The sequence below is a fragment of the Nycticebus coucang genome, chromosome 22 (genome assembly GCF_027406575.1).
Source record: "Nycticebus coucang isolate mNycCou1 chromosome 22, mNycCou1.pri, whole genome shotgun sequence".
Classification (NCBI taxonomy): Eukaryota; Metazoa; Chordata; class Mammalia; order Primates; family Lorisidae; genus Nycticebus; species Nycticebus coucang.
In genome coordinates this window covers 26093494-26114497 of record NC_069801.1, presented here as the reverse complement: position 1 = coordinate 26114497, position 21004 = coordinate 26093494, and the positions used below count along the sequence as shown (strand labels likewise).

At 45.5% G+C, this 21004-nt stretch overlaps 1 protein-coding gene across 2 annotated transcripts in view; it reads right to left on the bottom strand.

The window, feature by feature from the left end:
* Positions 1 to 13860, bottom strand: part of ZBTB8A (zinc finger and BTB domain containing 8A) — a 47575-nt gene extending 33715 nt beyond the window's left edge. For both annotated transcript variants that reach the window (XM_053577326.1, XM_053577324.1), the window contains exon 1: positions 13725 to 13860. The gene's annotated coding sequence lies outside the window, so the exon portion shown is untranslated. The remainder of the gene's footprint in view (positions 1 to 13724) is intronic.
* Positions 13861 to 21004: the final 7144 nt, after the last annotated feature.

The following is a 21004-nucleotide window of genomic DNA, read 5'->3' as shown; positions in this document are numbered from 1 at the left end:
TATTGTTGTTTTTTGAAACGAAGAGCAGCAGTTGGGGCGTCATTCTCTGAATGTTCCCCAGGCTGTGGGGGCCCTGCCGCCTCACCGCCCGCTCTCCACAAGACTCTATCTAAAAAGAAAAAAAAAGAAGAAGAAGAAAGAAAGAAAGAAAAAGAAAGAAAATCCTTTTCTGTTTAAATTACTAAAGTTGGCTCAGTGCCTGTGGCTCAAGCAGCTAAGGCTCCAGCCACATACACCTGAGCTGGTAGGTTCGAATCCAGCCTGGGCCCACCAAACAACAATGACAGCTGCAACCAAAAAATAGCCAGGCATTGTGGCGGGCGCCTGTAGTCCCAGCTACTTGGGAAGTGGAGACAGGAGATTTGCTTGAGCCCAGGAGTTGGAGGTTGTGATGTGCTGTGATGCCACAGCACTCTACCCAGGGCGACAGCTTGAGGCTCTGTCTCAAATAAATAAATAAATAAATAAATAAAGTTTATTTTAGTTTATTTTTCTTGCAACTAGATTCAGATGATACATTAAGACATCATTTGTCTTGTCTTCCAGAAATGCTATTAATTTAAATTAAAATGGTTAGTATTAACAAAAAAGAAAAAAAAAAGACATCATTTGTCTCAATATTTGAGCATAAGGGAAGAGTAGTCTGCCCATGAATAGCAGTACTAAGTGGTGTGCTCTGGGGTACAAGGTATAAGCTCTGGAATGAGACTGCATAGGTGCAAATTCTGACTTTTCCACAGACAGACAGACTTCTCCCACATGGGAAGTTCAGCCTTCTTGCGCCTTAGTTTCTTGATCTTTAAAATGGGAATAGTAATAATACCTACAGTTTAAAGAGTTGTGGGATAAAGTAAATGAGAACACAGTCCAACTAAAGGTCTATTTATAACAGTACCTGGATTATAACAAGCCCTTGATAAATGTTAGCTATTATTAACTATCTAAACCATTTTAAAACACTGTTTCTACTGAACAGAAAATGTAAACACCTTAGAATTTCATTATCACACATTGTCTTTTTTTTTTTGAGACAGTCTCACTTTGTCGTCCTTAGTAGAGTGCTATGGCATCAGAGCTCACAGCAACCTCAAACTCTTACTCCTGCCTTACCCTCCTAAATAGTTGGGACTATAGGCACCTGCCACAACGCCCGGCTATTTTTAGACATGGGGTCTCCCTCTTGCTCACAGTGGTCTCCAACACATGCACTTAAGCAACCCATCCCCCTTGGCTTCCAGAGTGCTAGCATTATAGTCATGAGCCACCTCCCCCAGGTACCATACATTTTCTTTTTTTTTTTTTTTTTGTAGAGACAGAGTCTCACTGTACCGCCCTCGGGTAGAGTGCCGTGGCGTCACACGGCTCACAGCAACCTCTAACTCTTGGGCTTACACGATTCTCTTGCCTCAGCCTCCCGAGCAGCTGGGACTACAGGCGCGCGCCACAACGCCCAGCTATTTTTTTTTGTTGTTGCAGTTTGGCCGGGGCTGGGTTTGAACCTGCCACCCTCGGCATATGGGGCTGGTGCCCTACTCACTCACCACAGGCGCCGCCCCATACATTTTCTTATAGTCCACAAAATGCTAACTTATACAAAGATGGATATGGAAAAATTTTTGATTGGCTCCATTGTATTTGTGTACCCAGAGGGAATGAGAGAGTGATCCTTTAAAACCTGTGTACCAGAGAACAGACAACCTCTATTTTAATTAGCCAATTGTGGACCTCACTCTAAGGAAGCATTATTCATTAGAAATAATTTTTGCAGGCGGTGCCTGTGGCTCAGTGGGTAGGGCGCCCCATATACCAAGCGTGGCGGGTTTGAACCTGGCCCCAGCCAAACTGCAACAAAAAATAGCTGGGTGTTGTGGCAGATGCCTGTAGTCCCAGCTACTCAGGAGGCTGAGGCAAGAGAATCACCTAAGCTCAGGAGTTGGAGATTGCTGTGAGCTGTGACGCCACATCACTCTACGGAGGGTGATAAAGTGAGACTCCGTCTCAAAAAAAAAAAGGGGCGGTGCCTGTGGCTCAAAGGAGTAGGGCGCCAGACCCACATACCGGAGGTGGCGGGTTCAAACCCAGCCCCAGCCAAAAACTGCAAAAAAATAAAAAATAAATAAAATAAATTTTAAAAAAGAAAAAGAAATAATTTTTGCAATTGTTCCATTGAAATATCTCATTTATCTTGGTCTATGGACCAACATATTTGTTATTCAAATTTAAAAAATGCAGCTACTCAGGTGGCTGGGGCAAGAGGATTGCTTGAGCCCAGAAGTTTGGGTTACTGTGAGCTAGGCTAAAGTCATGGCACTCTATCCCAAGCAACAGAGTAAGACTCTGTGTCAAGAAAAACAAAAAGGAGGGCGGCGCCTGTGGCTCAGTGAGCAGGGCGCCGGCCCCATATACAGAGGGTGGCGGGTTCAAACCCAGCCCCGGCCAAACTGCAACAAAAAAATAGCCGGGCATTGTGGTGGGTGCCTGTAGTCCCAGCTATTCGGGAGGCTGAGGCAGGAGAATCGCCTAAGTCCAGGAGTTGGAGGTTGCTGTGAGCTGTGTGACGCCACGGCACTCTACCGAGGGCAATAAAGTGAAACTCTGTCTCTACAAAAAAAAAAGAAGAAAAACAAAAAGGAAATGTTACCATGAAAAAAAAATTCATAAGCCTGGGGTCTATACTTTGTAACATTTCAATATTTGCTAATTTTAGTGTTTGGACTTAGAATATTATTGCAATGTATATATGAAGAAGGTCTGGATTGGAGCCTGCAGCTCAAGCGGCTAAGGTGCCAGCCACATACCCCTGAGCGGTGGGTTCGAATCCAGCCCGGGCCTGCCAAACAACAATGACAACTACAATCAAAAAATAACCGGGTGTTGTGGCAGGTGCCTGTAGTCCCAGCTACTTGGGAGGCCAAGGCAAGATAATTGCTTCAGCCCCGGAGTTGGAGGTTGCTGTGAGCTGTGATGCCACAGCACTCTACCCAGGGTGACAGCTTGAGGCTCTGTCTCAAAAAAAAAAGTCTTATACTGGGTATGGTGGCTCACACCTGTAATCCCAGCACTTTGGGAGGTCCAGGCAGGAGGATCACTTGAGGCCAACAGTTCAAGACCAGCCTGGTCATTACAGTGAGAACCTATTGCTACAAAATATTTTAAAACTTAGCAGGCTAGGGCGGCGCCTGTGGCTCAGTGAGCAGGGCGCCGGCCCCATATACCGAAGGTGGCGGGTTCAAACCCGGCCCCGGCCAAACTGCAACAAAAAAATAGCCGGGCGTTGTGGCAGGTGCCTGTAGTCCCAGCTACTCGGGAGGCTGAGGCAGGAGAATCGCCTAAGCCCAAGAGTTGGAGGTTGCTGTGAGCTGTGTGATGCCACGGCTCTCTACCGAGGGCAATAAAGTGAAACTCTGTCTCTACAAAAAAAAAAAAAAAAAAAACTTAGCAGGCTGAGCATGGTGGCTCACACCCATAATCCTAGCTCTCTGGGAGGCCAAGGTAGGTGGATTGCATGAGCTTAGGAGTCTAAGACCAGCCTGGGCAAGAGTGAGACCCTATCTTTACTACAAAAAAAAAAAAGAGAGAGAAAAAAACTGAGGCAAGAGGGCGGCGCCTGTAGCTTACTGGGTAGGGTGCTGGCCACATACACAGGAGTCTGAGGTTGCTGGAGGATTCAAATCTGGCCAGGCCTGCTAAAACAATGTGACAACTGCAACAACAACAACAGCACTGTGGTGGGCACCTGTAGCCCCAGCTACTTGGGAGACTGAGGCAAGAGTATCACTTAAGCCCAAGAATTTGAGGTTGCTGTGAGCTGTGATGTCATGCACTCTACCCAGAGCAACAGCTTGAGACTCTGTCTCAAAAAAAACAAAAGAAAAAAACTGAGGCAAGAGAATCACTTGAACCCAAGAGTTTGAAGTTGCTGTGAGCCATTACACTAAGGCACTCTACTAAGGGCAACAAATTGAGACTGTTTCAAAAAAAAAAACTTAGCAAGGCATGGTGATATGGACCTATAGTCCCAGTTACTTGGGAGGCTGAGACATGAGGATCATTTGAGCCCAGGAGTTTGAGGCTGCAGTGAGCTATGTGGATGATAGCACCAGTGATTGCATCACTGTACACCATGTGACAGAGTAAGACCCTATCTCAAAAAAAGAAAAGAAAAACTCTTGTATGCTTTTTTTTTTCGAGACAGTGTCACTATGTCACCCTTGATAAAGTGCCATGGCATAACAGCTCACAGCAACCTCAAACTCTTGGGCTTAAGCGATGCTCTTGGCTCAGCCTCCCAAGTAGCTGGGACTATAGGTGCCAGTCACAACATCTGGCTATTTTTTTCTTATTGTTGTCATTGTTGTTTTAGCAGGCCCAGGCCAGGTTGAAACCCACCAACCCTAGTGCATGTGGCTGGTGCCCTAACAACTGAGCTACTGGCACCGAGCCTTGTATGCTTATTTTTATAAGAAGGACAGATACTCAGACTGAAAGATGAAATGTATTAATTCAAGACGGATTTATTGGCTGAGTGCAGTAGCACACACCAGTGACCCTAGCACTCTGGGAGGTCGAGGCAGGTGGATTGTTTGAGCTTAGGAGTTCCAAGACCAGTCTGAGCAAGAGCAAGATCCACCTCTAAAAACAGCCAGGTATTGGGGCGGTTGCTGGTAATCCCAGCTACTTGGGAGGCTGAGGCAAGAGAATTGCTTGAGCCCAGGAGTTTGAGGTTGCTGTGAGCTATGATGCCACTGTACTCTACTAGGGGCAACAAAGTAAGACTCTGTCTCAAAAAAAAGAAAAAAGGCTCGGCTCCTGTGGCTCAAGCAGCTAAGGCAACCAGCCACATACCCCTGAGCTGGCAGGTTCGAATCCAGCCTGGGCCTGCCAAACAACAATAATGGCTGCAACCAAAAAATAGCCGGGTGTTGTGGCGGGCACCTATAGTTCCAGCTACTTGGGAGGCAGAGGCAGGAGAATCGCTTGAGCCCAGGAGCTGGAGGTTGCTGTGAGCTGTGATGCCATAGCACTCTACCTAGGGCAACAGCTTGAGGGTCTGTCTCAAAAAGAAAAAAAAGACAAATTTATTCAGCAACTATTCTGTGCCTGACTATACCTGGCCTAGGGAATACAAAGATGAATGACATTTCAAAGGTCAGTGAAGCAGCTCAGTGTCTATCAGGAAAGAGTTGGAGAAAGAGAAAAGCCAAAAAAAAAGAGAAAGACTTTTGAATGAAGTTACAACACAGTGAAGAAAAGATCAAAATAGAAAGGAACTACAAAACCAAGGAAGCAAATGACTACGTGCGAGTGTCCAGAAAGGTATCCTAAAGGCTCAACAAGAAAGGTTACCAGGCTGGGCACAGTGGCTCATGCCTATAATCTTAGCACTCTGAGAGGCCGAGGCTGGGGATTGCTTGAGCTCAGGAGTTCGAGACCAGCCTGAGCAACAGCAAGACCCTGTTTCTACTAAAAACAGAAAAAACTAGCTGGGCATGGTGGTAGGCTCCTGTAGTCCCAGTTACTTGGAAAGCTGAGGTTACTGTGAGCTATGATGACTCCATGGCACTCAACCCAGGATGACAGGGTAAGATTTTGAGAAAGAAGGGAAGGGAAGGGGAGGGGAGGAGGAGAGGGAGGGAAGGGAAAGGATAAGAAAGAAAAAAACATGGAAGAAAGGAAAGAAGGAAGGAAGAAGAGAAGAAAGGAAGGGAGGAAAGGAAGGAGGGAGAGAGAGAGAGAGAGGGTGAGAAAGAAAGGTAGGTTCCCAAAAGACTCAACATTTGAGTTGGGTCTTGAAGGAGGAACAGAAGTGCATCCATGCAAAGACAGTAAAGGACATTCTAGACAGGGAAAGCATCAAGTGGAAAGGCACAGACAGCATATTAATCAGTATGACCTCTTGAAGGATGATAGGAAATTTGCTATAGCTAGAGGTTAGGGCCAAGGAAGAATGGCAGAGATGAAACTAGAAAAGTATGCAAGAGCTAGATCTTGAAGACCCTTCACTTTTGTAAGTTCTGGAGCACTTTTGAAGGTGCACGCCTATAGTTACTAGCTACTCAGGAGGAGGTGGGAGAAACATTTGAGCCCGGAGTTCCAAGCTGCAGTGAGCTATGATTGTGTCTCTGCATTCCTGTCTGAGTGGCAAAGCAAGATCCTATATCTAGTAAAAAAAAAAAAAAAGAAGAAGAAGAGAAAGAAGAACGACAGGATTATATGTCTACCAATCACTAGCTTTGTCTTTAATTCTTAGTTTTCTTTTTGTAAAATGAGGTTATTAGCTATTAAGAGGGTCTAAGGAAGTCTGTTAAGAAAATTAAATAAGATAATTGCTAAAATAAATAAGATTAAGACAAATAGCAAGCAAAAGAAGAAATATTTAGCATCATTAGTCATCAAGGAAATGCAAATCCAAGTCATGAGATACATACCCACTAGGATGGTGATAATTTTTAAAAAAACAAAAATAACCGTTATGTGCTCATAATAATTAAAAATTAAGTTAAAACAAAAAACAGGTGTTAGCCACAAGTATGGAAACATTAGAACCTTCATATACTGTTGGGGGGATGTAAAACAGTCTGGCCACTTCAGAAAACAGTCTGGCAGTTCCTCGAATGATAAAAAATACAGTTATGTAGCAATTGCCGTCCTAGGTATATATCCAAGAGAATATACGTCTATACAGAAACTTATATAAGAATATTTATAGTACCATTATTTATAACAGATAAGTCATGGAAACAACCCAAATGCCCATTAATAGACTAACAAATAAACAAAATGTGGTATAGTCATACAATGAAACGTAATTCAGCCATAAAAATTATGAAATACGGATATAGTCATGCACTGTATAACAACATTTTGGTTGTCAATAGACCATATATATACCATGGTGGTCCCATAAGTTTTTTTTTTTTTTTTTTTGGCCGGGGCTGGGCTTGAACCCGCCACCTCCGGCATATGGGACCGGCGCCCTACCCGTTGAGCCACAGGCGCCGCCTGGTCCCATAAGATTTTGATACTGTATTTTTTACTATACCTTTTCTATGATTATATATAGAGAGTTAGACACACACGCTTACTAGTGTTACAAATGCCTACAACATTCAGTACAGTAACACGCTGAACAGGTTTGTAGGTGGGAGCAATAGGCTACACCATGTAGCCCAGGTGTACAGTAGGCTATACTACTTAGGTTTGTGTGAGTACGCTCTATGATCTTCATACGACAAAACTGCCTAACAACACATTTCTCAGAATGTGTCCCCTTGTCAAGTGATGCATGATTGTTTATGCTGTATGGATAAACCTTAAAAAACATCAAGCTAAGTGAAAGAGGCTAGTCAAAAACCATCTATTTTATGATTTATATGAAATATCCAAAATGGGCAAATCCATAAAGACAGAGGTAGATTAGTGGTTATCAGGAGCTAGGGATACATGGACATGGGGAATGACTATTAATGGGTATGGGGTTTCCTTATGAAGTAATGAAAATGTTCTGGGATCAGAAGTTGGTGATGGTTGCACAACTTTGTGAATATACCAAAAAACTCTGAGTTGTACACTTTCAAAGGGTAAATTTTATGGTACGTGAGCCACATATAAAAACAAACAAATAAATAGCTAATATATGGGTGTTTACTAGGCACAGTACTAAGCATTTTACATTTATCATCTTGTTTCCATCCTTACAAGGTAAGTACTGCTGGGATCCCCACTGAATATAGAAACTCAGGCCCAGAAAAATTAATAGAAAATCTTCTCAAATTGCAGAATGAGCAAGTGAACAGAGATTGGAATTCAGGCAGACTGACTCAAAAGCCAGTATGTCTTGCACACTCCTGCCCACCATAATGGATGCAGAATGTCTAACTACACAATGGCTGGCATGCAACTAGTACTCAATAAATATTATCACTATGAGGACCTGATATGCATACCCAAATAAAAACCTAAGACAATATGGTAGAGGGCAAAGGGTGAGAGAGGTAGGGGCAAGGAAGAATGATTTAAAGGTTTAATGTAATTATCAAAACAAGAAATGGTGAGGAACTTGACTAGGACAATGGCAGTAAAGATTTTATTTGAAGCAAAAACCAGGAACTTTCTCAAGAAAATAGAAATTGTCCTACACATTAGGGTCAGTTACAACTTGATCACATTTAAATCTACACAACTTTCACATAACTTGCATTCATAATAGTACTCTTCAGTCAAGAAAGGTTTAAGTGGCTCAGCACCACTTAAACTTTTGCTTTGGGGGTGGCACCTGTGGCTCAAGGAGTAAGGCGCCGGTCCCATATGCCGGAGGTGGTGGGTTCAAACCCAGCCCCGGCCAAAAAAAGAAAAAAAAAACAATAATAAACTTTTGCTTTGGCTTTTTTTTAAACCCCCTCCCCCCCCAAAAAAGGTTTAAGTTATTTTCAGAACATGTGATTAAGTCATGGAAACAGGTAATACATTTTTTTTGAGACAGAGCCTCAAGCTGTCCCCCTGGGTAGAGTGCTGTGGCATCATAGCTCACAGCAACCACAAACTCCTGGGCTTAAGCGATTCTCTTGCCTCAGTCTCCCGAGTAGCTGGGACCACAGGTGCCCGCCACAACGCTCGGCTATTTTTCGGTTGTAGTTGTCATTGTTGTTTGGCAGGCCCAGGCTGGATTCAAACCCGCCAGCTCTTGTGTATGTGGCTGGCACCTTAGCCGCTTGAGCCACAGGCGCCGAGCCAACAGGTAATACATTTTAGATTTTCTTCTTTTTTTTAGGACACATTAAAATTTGCTTTAATACTTCTTTGGGGAAAAGAAAATCACACTTGTAGTGAATGAACAAGAAACATTTTTATGCTATTATTTGTATCTACCATGCCATGAATTCACAGGGAAGAGGTCCAGTAACTCAGGGAGGCACCTTGCCATTGAATGTGACAAAATGTTGATCAACTTTTGAATTCATGGGAAATAGGTTCCAGCACCTTGTATCACTGTTACATGGGGGCTATTGGTTATCCTGTGTGCTATGCTGTACACCTATTATGCCATGAGTCATGGGGAATAAATAGGTTCTTGCACCTAAAAACATGGGTCCACTGGTACTCCTGTGTGCTATGTTATATGCTTATTATGCCATGAATTCATAGGGGATGGGTTCTAGGAGCTCAGGCTCCTTTGCGTTAGTTCTCACAAAGTGGGCTTCTCTGGGTGGCGCAGGCTGGCTCTTCAGTTGAACCCAGGTACCTTTCTCTTTGGCTTCCTTCTTTTTCTGATCATTTTCCTTCACACGTTTCAGGAAGCTATCTGGGCTCTTAGAGTGCTTAATATGCTCAGTACGAACATTAATCCTCTTCGCAAGAATCTTGCCCTTAACTTGTTTGTTTACAGCAATGCCAACAGCATGCTGGGTAACATTGTAGACTCTTCCAGTTTTGCCCTGGTGACATTTGTGTGGCATGCCTTTTTGAACAGTACCCATTCCCTTGATGTCTACAATATCACCTTTCCTGTAGATTCGCATATATGTGGCCAAAGGAACAACTCCATGTTCTCTAAAAGGCCTAGAGAACATGTATCGGGTGCCTCTCCTCTTTCCCTTTGTGTTTGTCACTTTGGTGAATTACTGGCGTCTCCGGCTAAAGGCTGATTTTCTTCTTTCATTAGAGTGACTTTATAAGTTGAAACAGCAAGTTAGACTCATTTATGTGGGACATCCAAAATTCAAATGGGAACATTTTAAATATCTGGAAGAGTTAAATATCTATAATGGTTCTAAGAATATGACAGAATTTAAGATTTCCATCAAGTTCAATGATCTTTAAAAAGGGGTTGGTAAAGGCAATTACATATTTTAGGAACCATTAAGTTTGAAGGTCTTTGGAATAGAAGGAAAAAAACATGTATTTCTAAGAGCAGACTAAAGATTAGGTATCAAATGTAACTTGAATTAAGGATGTGGTCAAGAAGACCATCTCTTTTAAGAGAGATGGTCATTTATCTAGAATTAGAATCCCATCAGGGTCACCAAAACATATCTTGCTAGCTTCCTCAGCAAAAATCCCTGGGTCATAAAGAACTTCAGCTAGCTAGAATGGTAATTATATCCTTTGGTGGATATATATCCTTTAGCTCTGAGAAGATTCACAAGTAAGTACAGATGATCCTTGACTTACGATGGGGTTACATTCCAGTAAACCCACTGCAAGTTTAAAGCATGTATTATAAGTAATAAACACATTCATTTACTACCCCATTAAATCTATCATAATATTCAAAAATCATAAGTCAAACTATCCTAAAGTTGGAGACTGTCTGTATTAAAAATATTTAAGAGTTATGGTTTGAATGTTTGTGCCCTCTCCAAAATTCATGTTGAAACTTAATCTCCAGTGCAACAATACCAAGAGGTGGGACCTTTGGGAGGTGAACAGGCCATGGGGGGCTCTGCCCTCATGGATGGGATTAGTGCCCTCATCAAAGGAGCTGAGGGAGTGAATTTGGCCCCTTTTGCCCTTCTAACCCTTGCATAACATTCACCCCCTTCACAAGATGCAGTAAAAGGCACCATCTTGAAAGCAAAGAGCAGCCCTAACCAGATACAGAACAACCTGGACTTCCCAGCCTCCAGAACTGTGAGAAATTTCTGTTCTTCAAAATATCCAGTCTTAGCTATTTCCTTAGAGCAGCACAAATGCACTAAAACAGGAAAGATTTAGAGTTAAACATAAAAACATTTAAGAGAATCAAAACCATAGTTGGGAAAGTCCCATAAGAGAATGGCACTTGGCTCGGCACCTGTGGCTTAAGCGGCTAAGGCACCAGCCACATACACCTGAGCTGGCAGGTTCGAATCCAGCCCAGGCCCGCCAAACAACAATGACGGCTGCAACCAAAAAATAGCAGGAGTTGTGGTGGGCCCCTGTAGTCCCAGCTACTTAGGAGGTGGAGGCAGGAGAATCTCTTGAGCCCAGGAGTTGGAGGTTGCTGTGAGCTATGATGCCATAGCACTCTACCGAGGGTGACAACTTAAGGCTCTGTCTCCAAAAAAAAAGAGAGAATGGCACTTTAGTAAAAGTCCAACGGAGGTAAAAAGTCAGGTGGGTGTCTGGGGGAAGAGTATTTTAGGCAAATGGACCAGCAAATGCAAAGGCCTTGAGGTGAAGGAGACAAGATGTTGGAGGCACATCCAAAGGCGATAGGAGAGCAAATGGGAGACAGTCAGAAGGGAAGGCAGATTATGAAGGAAGTAGGATATGGTGAGACCAGATTTTGAAAAGCATATCCTTTGGCTTTTTTGGTTGTTTTTTTTTTTTGAGACAGAGTTTCACTGTGTCACCCTGGGTAGAGTGCCATGGCATCACAGCTCACAGCAATCTCAAACTCTTGGGCTTAAGTGATGCTCTTGCCTCAGCCTCCTAAGTAGCTGGGACTATAGGGCACCCACCACAATGCCCGGCTATTTTTTGGTTGTAGTTGTCATTTGGCAGGCCCGGACTGGATCTGAATCCATCAGCTCGGGTGTATATGGCTGGCGCCCTAGCTGCTGAGGCAAGAGCATCCTTTGGCTTTTAATCTGTGTAAGACTGGGAGCTGCTTGAAGATGGGGCGCCACTGACTAATTTTAAGCAGAAAAGTGACAAAAACTTCCCTCAAGGGATTCTAAACACACGAAATCCTTTAAATTTATTAACATATCTTTGTGTCACTAGCAGGTTAAGCCTATTAGACAGAAATTCTGTTTTGTCTAAAAAGATTTAAGTGATAAGAGGATGAATCAAGTACTATTCTACTTTCCAATTTTTTTTTTTTTTTTTTTTTTGAGACAGAGCCTCAAGCTGTCACCCTGGGTAGAGTGCTATGGCAATCACAGCTCACAGCAACCTCTAACTCCTGGGCTCAAGCGATTCTCCTGCCTCCGCCTCCCAAGTAGCTGGGACTACAGGAGCCTGCCACAACGCCCCACTATTTTTTGGTTGCAGCAGTCATTGGGCCTGGGCTGGATTCGAACCCGCCAGTTCAGGTGTATGTGGCTGGCGCCTTAGCCACCGAGCCATATTTTCCAGTGTTTTTGCTATTCCCAAACCATTATCAAAACAAAGCTGGTGATTTCAAGGCTATAAGGTCTGGCTGGTTGGCCTCTTCCCAGGGATCAGAAATTTACATGGCCAATTGGAAGAAGCCCCTATTCCCATAATGTCTCCTGCTGATATCTTAGAGCACACAGGCCCATTTGGCCAAATTCTCACTTCCCAATTAACACACGTGTGGCCAAGGAGGTTCTCAGGAGAAGACATCTGATCTCTGGCTATCAGCAAAGGGCTCTCCACTACACACGGAAGACCAGGAGAGGATGACCAGAGAGGAAGCTTGCTGAGGATTTTGGATGCTTTGCTGAAAAACATCAGGTAAGGTTCTTGGAGCAGGGGAGCATTGTGTAGACTGGCCCTTCTGGAGATCCCATCAGGAGTGCAAGCAGAGAAGGAACAGGAGCTGTCACCTCTAGTCTAGAGAAGACTTCGTACTTAATGTGTTCCCTCGTTTGCGAAGTGAAACAACCATCAGCCTGACTTGGGTTGTTTTATGAGAAATTAAATTAAAAATTCATATAAGTGACAACACTCCAAGTACTAAATAAAGTTCTGCAAATATAAAGGTTTATGAAGAATAGAAGTGATACTGACGTGTAGTTAGAAGCCCACTAAGTGCGAAGCTACCGCTTCCAAAAGCATCTTGGAATAATGCAGAGTATGTATATTAGCACCATCAACAATAAATAGCTCATTTGAAGGGGAAAGGAACAAACCGCTGGCTAGCTTGCCAAAGAAGCGGTCTACACAGGTAGAAGATGAGTATGTACGGTTCCGTCATGAGACAAATAGTTGGAGCTCAAATATCTGTCAGGCGTAAGTCTGCCTTCGGGTCTTAGCCCAGATGTATCACATCATGATGGAGAAGCAAGGATGGCGGATGCACTGGGAAACTCGGGCTGCTGCCCTGGCAGCAACCCTTCCGAGGCAGCGCCCCCGCCGCGCCCCGCCCGCCCGCCCCGCGCGCCCCACCGGGCTACCGCCCGTCACTCCGCCGCGCAGCCCGAGCCGGCCGGCTGCCGACCCTCCGGAGTCCGCGGCGCCCGACGGCTGCAGACACGCCCGGCGCCGTCCCCGCGCGGCTTCCCGCCGCCGCCGCCAGGAGGCTCCGCGCCTTCCCGCCTTTCCCCGGGCCGTCACCGGGCCGGGCCCGGCCGGGCGACAAGGCAGGCTCGGGCGCGGGCGGCGACGGCGCGGCCATTGTCCTGCAGCCCCTCCCGGGCGCGCAGGAGGGACTGGCCCGCAGGCCCGGGAGGTGCAGCCGGGCGCGGGGAGAAGCGGCTGGGACCCGGTGCCCCGCCACCGCCCGCCGCTCCCCGCCGGCCGCCCCGAGGCCGTGGCCGCCGCCTGTGTCTTCGCCTCCTTTGTGACTGTCTCCAGCCAGCCCCTCAGAGCCGGCGCTTCGCCGCCGCCGCTGTGCCCCGGGCTGCAAATGGCGCCCGTTCGCCTCGGCGCCTCCCGCCGCTCTCCCGGCCTGGGGACGTCTGGGGGCGGCGCTCCCGGGGCCCGCATCCCCACGCCGCCGCCAACCGGGCGGTCAGAGCCCGCAGCGCCGCCGCCCGCAGCCAGGCTCGCGGGCCGGTCCCGGGCAGCCCCGACGCCCCGCCCGCCCTCCGCCCGCGCGGCGCGCAGCCACTTACCGCGGGCCGAGGCGCACCGGCCGGTCGCGCACGCGGGCTGGGGACGATTCCCGGTTCTCGGCAGGGGAAGGACCCCCTTTCGAGGCCGTTCCTTTGCGCCCTAAAACAAGTAGCCCCAACGTGAGAGAAACAAAAGGTATTTGCTGACGTGGGCGTTGGACAGAAACGCCCGAGGGCTGGGGACACAATTAAAGGGGCAACGCACAGATTTCAGGCACCAACCAGCAGCTTCGCCCACTCCCCCAGCCCTTGCCTACACCCCGCCGCACCCTCCAGAGGCACTTGGGTGCCCAGATTCTCTAGCTGTAGACTGCGGATCATTATTTTAGTCAGGAGCTTAAATTAAAATTGTACTTTACGTTGGGAAAGGCGCCTCCGGAGGGCAGAAGGGCTGGATTTCTAGGATCTGGGGAATTTGGTTTAGGAAAGAGGGAGGGACTTAGGCGTGCCACAATTACTGTATAAGTACATGTGACATTATTGTACTTAAGTTTAGCAACGTCAAATGTAAGAGATTTGCACAGAATTTTCTCCTTTACTGAAGTAGTTATTTTAGTCGGGGATAACCTTTCCTAAACCTTACATGTCAGAGCATTTCATTTGAAGAGGAAAACATGGAGAAGCTGAGATAAGAGAATAAAATTCTTAGTTAAGTTCAGAGAAAATATAAAATGAGTAAAAACAACAGGTTTTATGTTTCAAATGCAAAAATTCATTGTACAACAAGCCTGTCTTCTAACATATTTGCATCTCTAATATTTACAGTACAAATGTCAGGTTATATATTGCCTAAGATAGTAAGTCACTGCATTTTTTACTGTTACAACATAAGTGTTAATTCTATCAACTGTATTAGCTTTTTAGTTCCTTGTACTACTGTATTATAGTGAAGCTGGGAGAGAAAGACTGACATTTTCGAAACATACATTTAGCTTCTTAATACCTTCCTTATGTCATAATTAGTCATATTGAACAAAATAATCATATTGAACGAAGTTTGTTAGCTTTCAATTTTGAGGCTCCTCTCTAGAAAACTATAAGATATTCACAACTATTTTTTTTTTTTTTTTTGAGACAGAACCTCAAGCTGTTGCCCTGGGTAGAGTGCCGTAGCATCACAGTTCACAGCAACCTCTAACTCCTGGGCTCAAGCGAGTCTCCTGTCTCAGCCTCCGAAGTAGGTGGGACCACAGGCGCCCACCACAACGCCCTGCTATTTTTTGGTTGCAGCCGTCATTGGTGTTTGGCAGGCCCGGGCTGGGTTCGAACCTGCCAGCTCAGGTGTATGTGGCTGGCGCCTTAGCCGTTTGAGCCACAGGTGCCGAGCCTATTTTTTTTTTTTTTTGAGACAGTCTCACTTGGTAACTCTTGGTAGAGTGCCGTGGCATGTTAGCTCACAGCAACCTCAAACTCTTGGGTTCAAGTGATGCTCTTGCATCAGCCTCCAATGTAGCTGGGACTACAGACCCCGACCAGTACACTAGGCTATTTTTTAGAAATGGGAGTTTCACTCTGGCACAGGCTGGTCTTGAACCTGTGAGTCCATACAATCTACCCACCTTGGCCTCCCAAGTGCTGGGATTACAGGCGTGAGCCCCCGGGCCGGGACCACAACTATTTCTTCCCTTTCTTTCTTTTTGAGACAGAGTCTCACTTTGTCACCCTGGGTAGAGTGCTATGGTGTCACAGCTCACAGCAACCTCCAACTTGGGCTTAAGTGATTCTCTTGCCTCAGCCTCCCGAGCAGCTGGGACTATAGGCAGCTGCCACAATGCCCAGCTATTTTTTTGTTATAGTTGTCGTTGTTTACCTGGCCTGGGCCAGGTTTAAACCCACCGGCCTCAGTGTATGTGGCTGGTGCTGTAACCACTGTGCGACAGGCGCCAAGCCCACAACCATTTCTTTTTCTTTTTTTTTTTTTGTAGAGACAGAGTCTCACTGTACCACCCTCGGGTAGAGTGCCGTGGGCTTACGTGATTCTTGGGCTCAGCCTCCCGAGTAGCTGGGACTACAGGCGCCCGCCACAACGCCCGGCTATTTTTTTTTTTTTTTTTTATTTTGGCCAGGGCTAGGTTTGAACCTGCCACCTCTGGCATATGGGACTGGTGCCCTACTCCTTGAGCCACAGGCGCTGCCCAACGCCCGGCTATTTTTTTGTTGCAGTTTGGCCGGGGCTGGGTTTGAACCCGCCACCCTCGGCATATGGGGCTGGTGCCCTACTCACTGAGCCACAGGCGCCGCCCAGCCCACAACTATTTCTTTTCTTTCTTTTTTTTAAATTAATTATTTTTTATTAAATCATAACTTTGTACATTGATGCATTTATGGGGTTCAGGGCCCACAACTATTTCTTGATGTCACTTTGGAATTGCTGCAGAGGTGCTTGGCTACCTAATTGCATTTTCCTCACATTCTGAACAGATAAGTGGGAACATTGTTGAAAAGCATTAAGTGTCAGGAATGTTGGATATACTCAGTCCCCCACTGAGAATTCCCCCCCAAAAGCCTGGATATTGTTACCGCAAACTGTCTTATTTTAGCCTTAACTAATTAAAGCATGCAGAAGAGTTGAACAGCCATGTTTCTCAAGTGAGCACATCAGGTTGGGATAAACCCTTCATTGCAAAGACGTAATGGGAGAGTTTTCCCTCATGTTCATCCTTCTGGCTTTGAGAGTTCATGGTTCTCTGAGGTGCTTCACCATTAACAAGTACTTCTCTTAAGCTCTGTTTGTTGTCTCCTCTCACCCTCTCCCCCACCTCTTCAGTTCAATTATTATTATTATTATTTTGACACAGTCTTACTGTGTCTTATAGCTCACAGCAACCTCAAACTCTTGGGCTTAAGCAATTGTCTTGCCTCCACTTCCCAAGTAGCTGGGACTACAGGCTCCTACCATCACACCCAGTTAGTTTTTTCTATTTTTAGTAGAGACAGGGATCTCGCTTTTGCTCGGGCTGGCCTCAAACTCGTGAGCTCAAGCAACCACCCACCTAGGCGTACCAGAGTGCTAGGATTACAGGTGTGAGCCACCATGCCCAACCTCAGTTAAAATTCTCTCTCTCTCTCTTTTTTTTTTTTTTTTTTTTTTTGCAGTTTTTGGCCAGGGCTGGGCTTGAATCTGCCACCTCCAGTATAAGGGGCTGGCGCCCTACTCCTTTGAGCCACAGGCACCGCCCCTCAGTTCAAATTCTTAAGGAGGCTCAGTGCCTATAGCTGGCCACATACACCGGGGCTGGTGGGTTGGAACCCAGCCCAGGCCTGCCAAACAACAGTAGCAACTACAACAAACAAATAGTCGGGCATTGTGGCAGGTACCTGTAGTCCCAGTACCTGGGAGGCTGAGGCAAAAGAATTGCTTAAGCCCAAGAGTTGGAGGTTGCTGTGAGCGGTGACACCATGGCACTCTACCGAGGGCAACATAGTGAGACTCTGTCTCCAAAAAAACAAACAAAACCCCCCCCCCAAATTCTTAAGGGAGATAATTCATTCCAATTTTAACAGGTATTTATTCAGTGCCTAAATGGGTAAGGTTTTTGTTCTAGGCTGTTGAAATACAATAGTGAGCAAAATATTTACCAGGTCCCTGCTTTTATAGAATTGCAGTGTAGTGGGAGAAAAAGATGGTAATCAAATAAGTGTATACTTTAAAAATTAAGTAAGTCTGAAGGAAAAGTATAAGAATACAGATGAATTAAGGACCTGCCTTATGAGGGAAGGAGGTTGTTTAGGGAAGACTTCCATGAGGAAGTAATTGATTGGAAATCTGGAGTAGGCATTAATAGACAAAGGTGTGAGCATTCCAACTAGAGGGAGCAAAATGTACAAAAGTGTTTTGGCCGGGGTAGGTGACCGACGCCTGTAATCCTAGCACTCTGGGAAGCCAACGTGGGTAGATTGAGCTCACAGGTTTGAGATCAGCCTGAGCCATAACAAGACCCCATCTCCAAAAATAGCCAGACTTGGGGCAGGCACTTGTAGTCCCAGCTACTTGGGAGGCCGAGCCAAGAGAATCACTTGAGTCCAAGATTTTGAGGTTGGTGTGAGCTATGACGCCATGGCACTCTACTGAGGGCAACAAAGTGAGATTCTGTCTCAAAAAAAAAAAAAAAGAAAAGCTTAACCTTTTCTGGCAGTAATGACAATAATAGCAAGATAATGCCTTCAGGTGCCATAGTGGCAGTGCTTCCAATGGCAGCAACCACTGCCTGCCTCCAGTACCATCAGTGGAGCAAGCAGCCATGTCTGTCTGCTGAGAAGAGTGTTTGTGTCCTTATAAGGTCTGTGGTATGACTTTGGCTATTGTTTCTAGTACTTAGCAACAACCCTTATACTTTGGAACTTCCTGCAACTCTGTGAACTTTTGATTGATTGAGTGATTGATTTTTGAGCTCACAGCAACCTCAAACTATTGGATTCAAGCTATCTTCTTGGCGCTGCCTCCCGAGTAGGTGGGACTGCAGGCACCCATCACAATGCCCCGCTATATTTTTTAGAGTCCAGGTCTTGCTCTGGTTCAGGCTAGTCTTGAACTCCCGAGCTCAAGCAACTCACCCACTTCAGCCTCCCAGAATGGTAGGATTACAAGCATGAGCCACCTTGCTCGGTCTAATTCTGTGAACTTCTTTTTTTTTGACACAGAGTCTCACTTGGTCACCTTTGGTAGAGTGCTGTTGTGTCATAGCTCACAGCAACTTCAAACTCTAGGGCTCAAGCAATTCTCTTGCCTCAGCCTCCCAAGAAGCTGGGACTACAAGCACCCTCCATGACGCCCGGATATTTTTTAGACACAGGGTCTCGCTCTGGCTCAGGCTGGTCTGAACCTGTGAGCTCAGGCAATCCACCCGCCTCGGCCTCCCAAGTGCTGGGATTACAGGCATGAGCCACCTCACCCAGCAATTCTGTGAACTTTTATTACATTCATTTCTATGTAAATCAGCCAAGGCCAGTCTCTGTGCAACTGAGAATACTCAGTAATACATAATAGTAAAAAGGCAGCTGTGGTCTGGAGCCTGATAGATAACATCGTTTGAGAAAAAATTTTGTCATCAGGGTCAGATCAATGGGAATTAAAACCATACATATGAATAGAGAGAGAATACATAGTGAGAAGAGGGTTTAGAGAAGGTTTAGGACCAAGACTTGACAACTCCATCATGTAGTGGCTGGCAGCAGAAGGTAAAATGGCAAGTATCCTGGCTCGGCATCCATAGTACAGTGGTTACGGTGGCAGCCACATACACCAAGACTGGTGAGTTCCAACCTGGCCGGGGCCTGCTAAAACAACAATGAGAATTGGAACAAAAAATAGCCAGGCGTTGTGGCATGTGCCTGTCGTCTCAGCTACTTGGGAGGCTAAGGCAAGAGAATCACTAAAGCCCAAGAGTGAGGTTGCTGTGAGCTGTGACACCACAGCACTCTACTGAGGGCGACATAGTGAGATTCTGTCTCAAAAAAAAAAAGAAAAGAAAAAGGCAAATATCTGAGAAGTGACTGGAAACGAAAGAAGAGATCTAGGATAATGTATCACAGAAATGAGAAGAGAATAATTTAAGAAGGAAGAAGTGTTTAATAGAGTTAAATACTGCTAAGAGAACAGATCTAAGAGGAAATGTCTATCAGATTTAACAACTTAGAGACCACTGACCTCAAAGAACGTGATTAAGCTTAGAAAATATAAGGGGAGTTTGGATTAGAGGAAAAGGAGGGGATAAAGAAAGAGAGATGAGGAGATAGATAACTCTTCAGAAATTGGGATTTAAAGAGGATGTTCCAGTTACTTTCTCTGTGCAATAAACCAACCCAAACTTAGTGGTATAAAACAGGAACTATTTTATTATGCTCATGGATTCCATGGTTCAGGAATTTGACAGGTCACAGCAGAAATGGCTTGTCTCTGTTCCCTGATATCTGCAGCCTCATCTGGAAAGACTCAAATGGCTGGAGGTGACTTGAACTGGTGAGAACTGGATTCATCTGGAGGTTTGTTTCCTCAGTGGGTATTGGACTTAGTCTAAGATCACTCGAAGGCTGGGCTCAGCTGGGACTGTCATCTAGAGCACTTACACGTGGACTTTACATGTAACTGGGGCTTCTTGCAGCATGGCCCCTGAGTTTTGAGAGGGGGTTACAAGAGGGAGTGTTCCAAGAGAATTAGGAAGAACCGCATAAGCCTTCCTACCTTATCTAGGAATGTTGCAGTACCTCAACTGCTATATTTAATTAATTTTAATTTTTTTTTTGAGACAGAGTCTCACTCTTATCACCCTGCGTAGAGTACTGTGGTGTCATAGCTTACAGCAACCTCAAACTCTTGGGCTCAAGAGACCCTCATGCCTCAGCCTCCCATGTAGCTGGGACTACAGGGGCCCGCCACAATGCCTGGCTAGTTTTTCTATGTTTAATAGAGACAGGGTTTCGCTCTTGCTCAGGTTGGTTTCAAACTCCTGAGCTCAAGTAATCCACCCACCTCGGCCTCACAGGGTGCTGGGATTACAGGCTATATTTTATTTATTTATTTATTTATTGCAGTTTTTGGCCGGGGCAGGGTTTGAACCCGCCACCTCTGGTATATGGGGCTGGCACCCTACTCCTTTGAGACACAGGCGCCACCCTGTATTTTATTTTTTAATGCAGTCACAAGCCTACCAAGATTCAAGCAGAAGAGGACCCAGCTGCTATCTCTTAATGGGCAGAATGTCAAAGAGTTTGGGGTGGTCATCTTTTAAAATTGTCACAGACGAGGAGAGCAGGTAGTAGCTAGCTAGAAGGGGCTATGGGTAAAAGAAATTTTTTTCTTTCTTCGACCACATAGACTGGAGATAAAAGCATTTTTTAAGAACATGTTTAAACACTGATGAAAATGTGAAAGTGAGAGGAATCTTGAATATACAGGAGGAATAATTAATAGTGGCCAATTTGGGGCTGCGCCTGTGGCTCAAAGGAGTAGGGTGCTGGCCCCATATGCCAGAGGTGGTGGGTTCAAATCCAGCCCTGGCCAAAAACTGCAAAAAAAAATAGTGGCCAATTTTCTGAAAATTCAGGGAGGAGAATATCAAAATCTCAGAGAAATATCCCCTAGACAGGAAAACTGATAACTTGACAATCCCATTGAAACTGGAGAGCCAAGAGAAGAACATTGATAAGTTTTTAAATGCCCATACACTTTTTGACACTACTCTATTCAGGAGGTGGGTCCTTATTCCCCTCTGCGTCAATGCCGGCTGGAAATAGTGACTCATTTCTAAAGGATAGATTAAAGTAGAAATGATGGTGTGTAA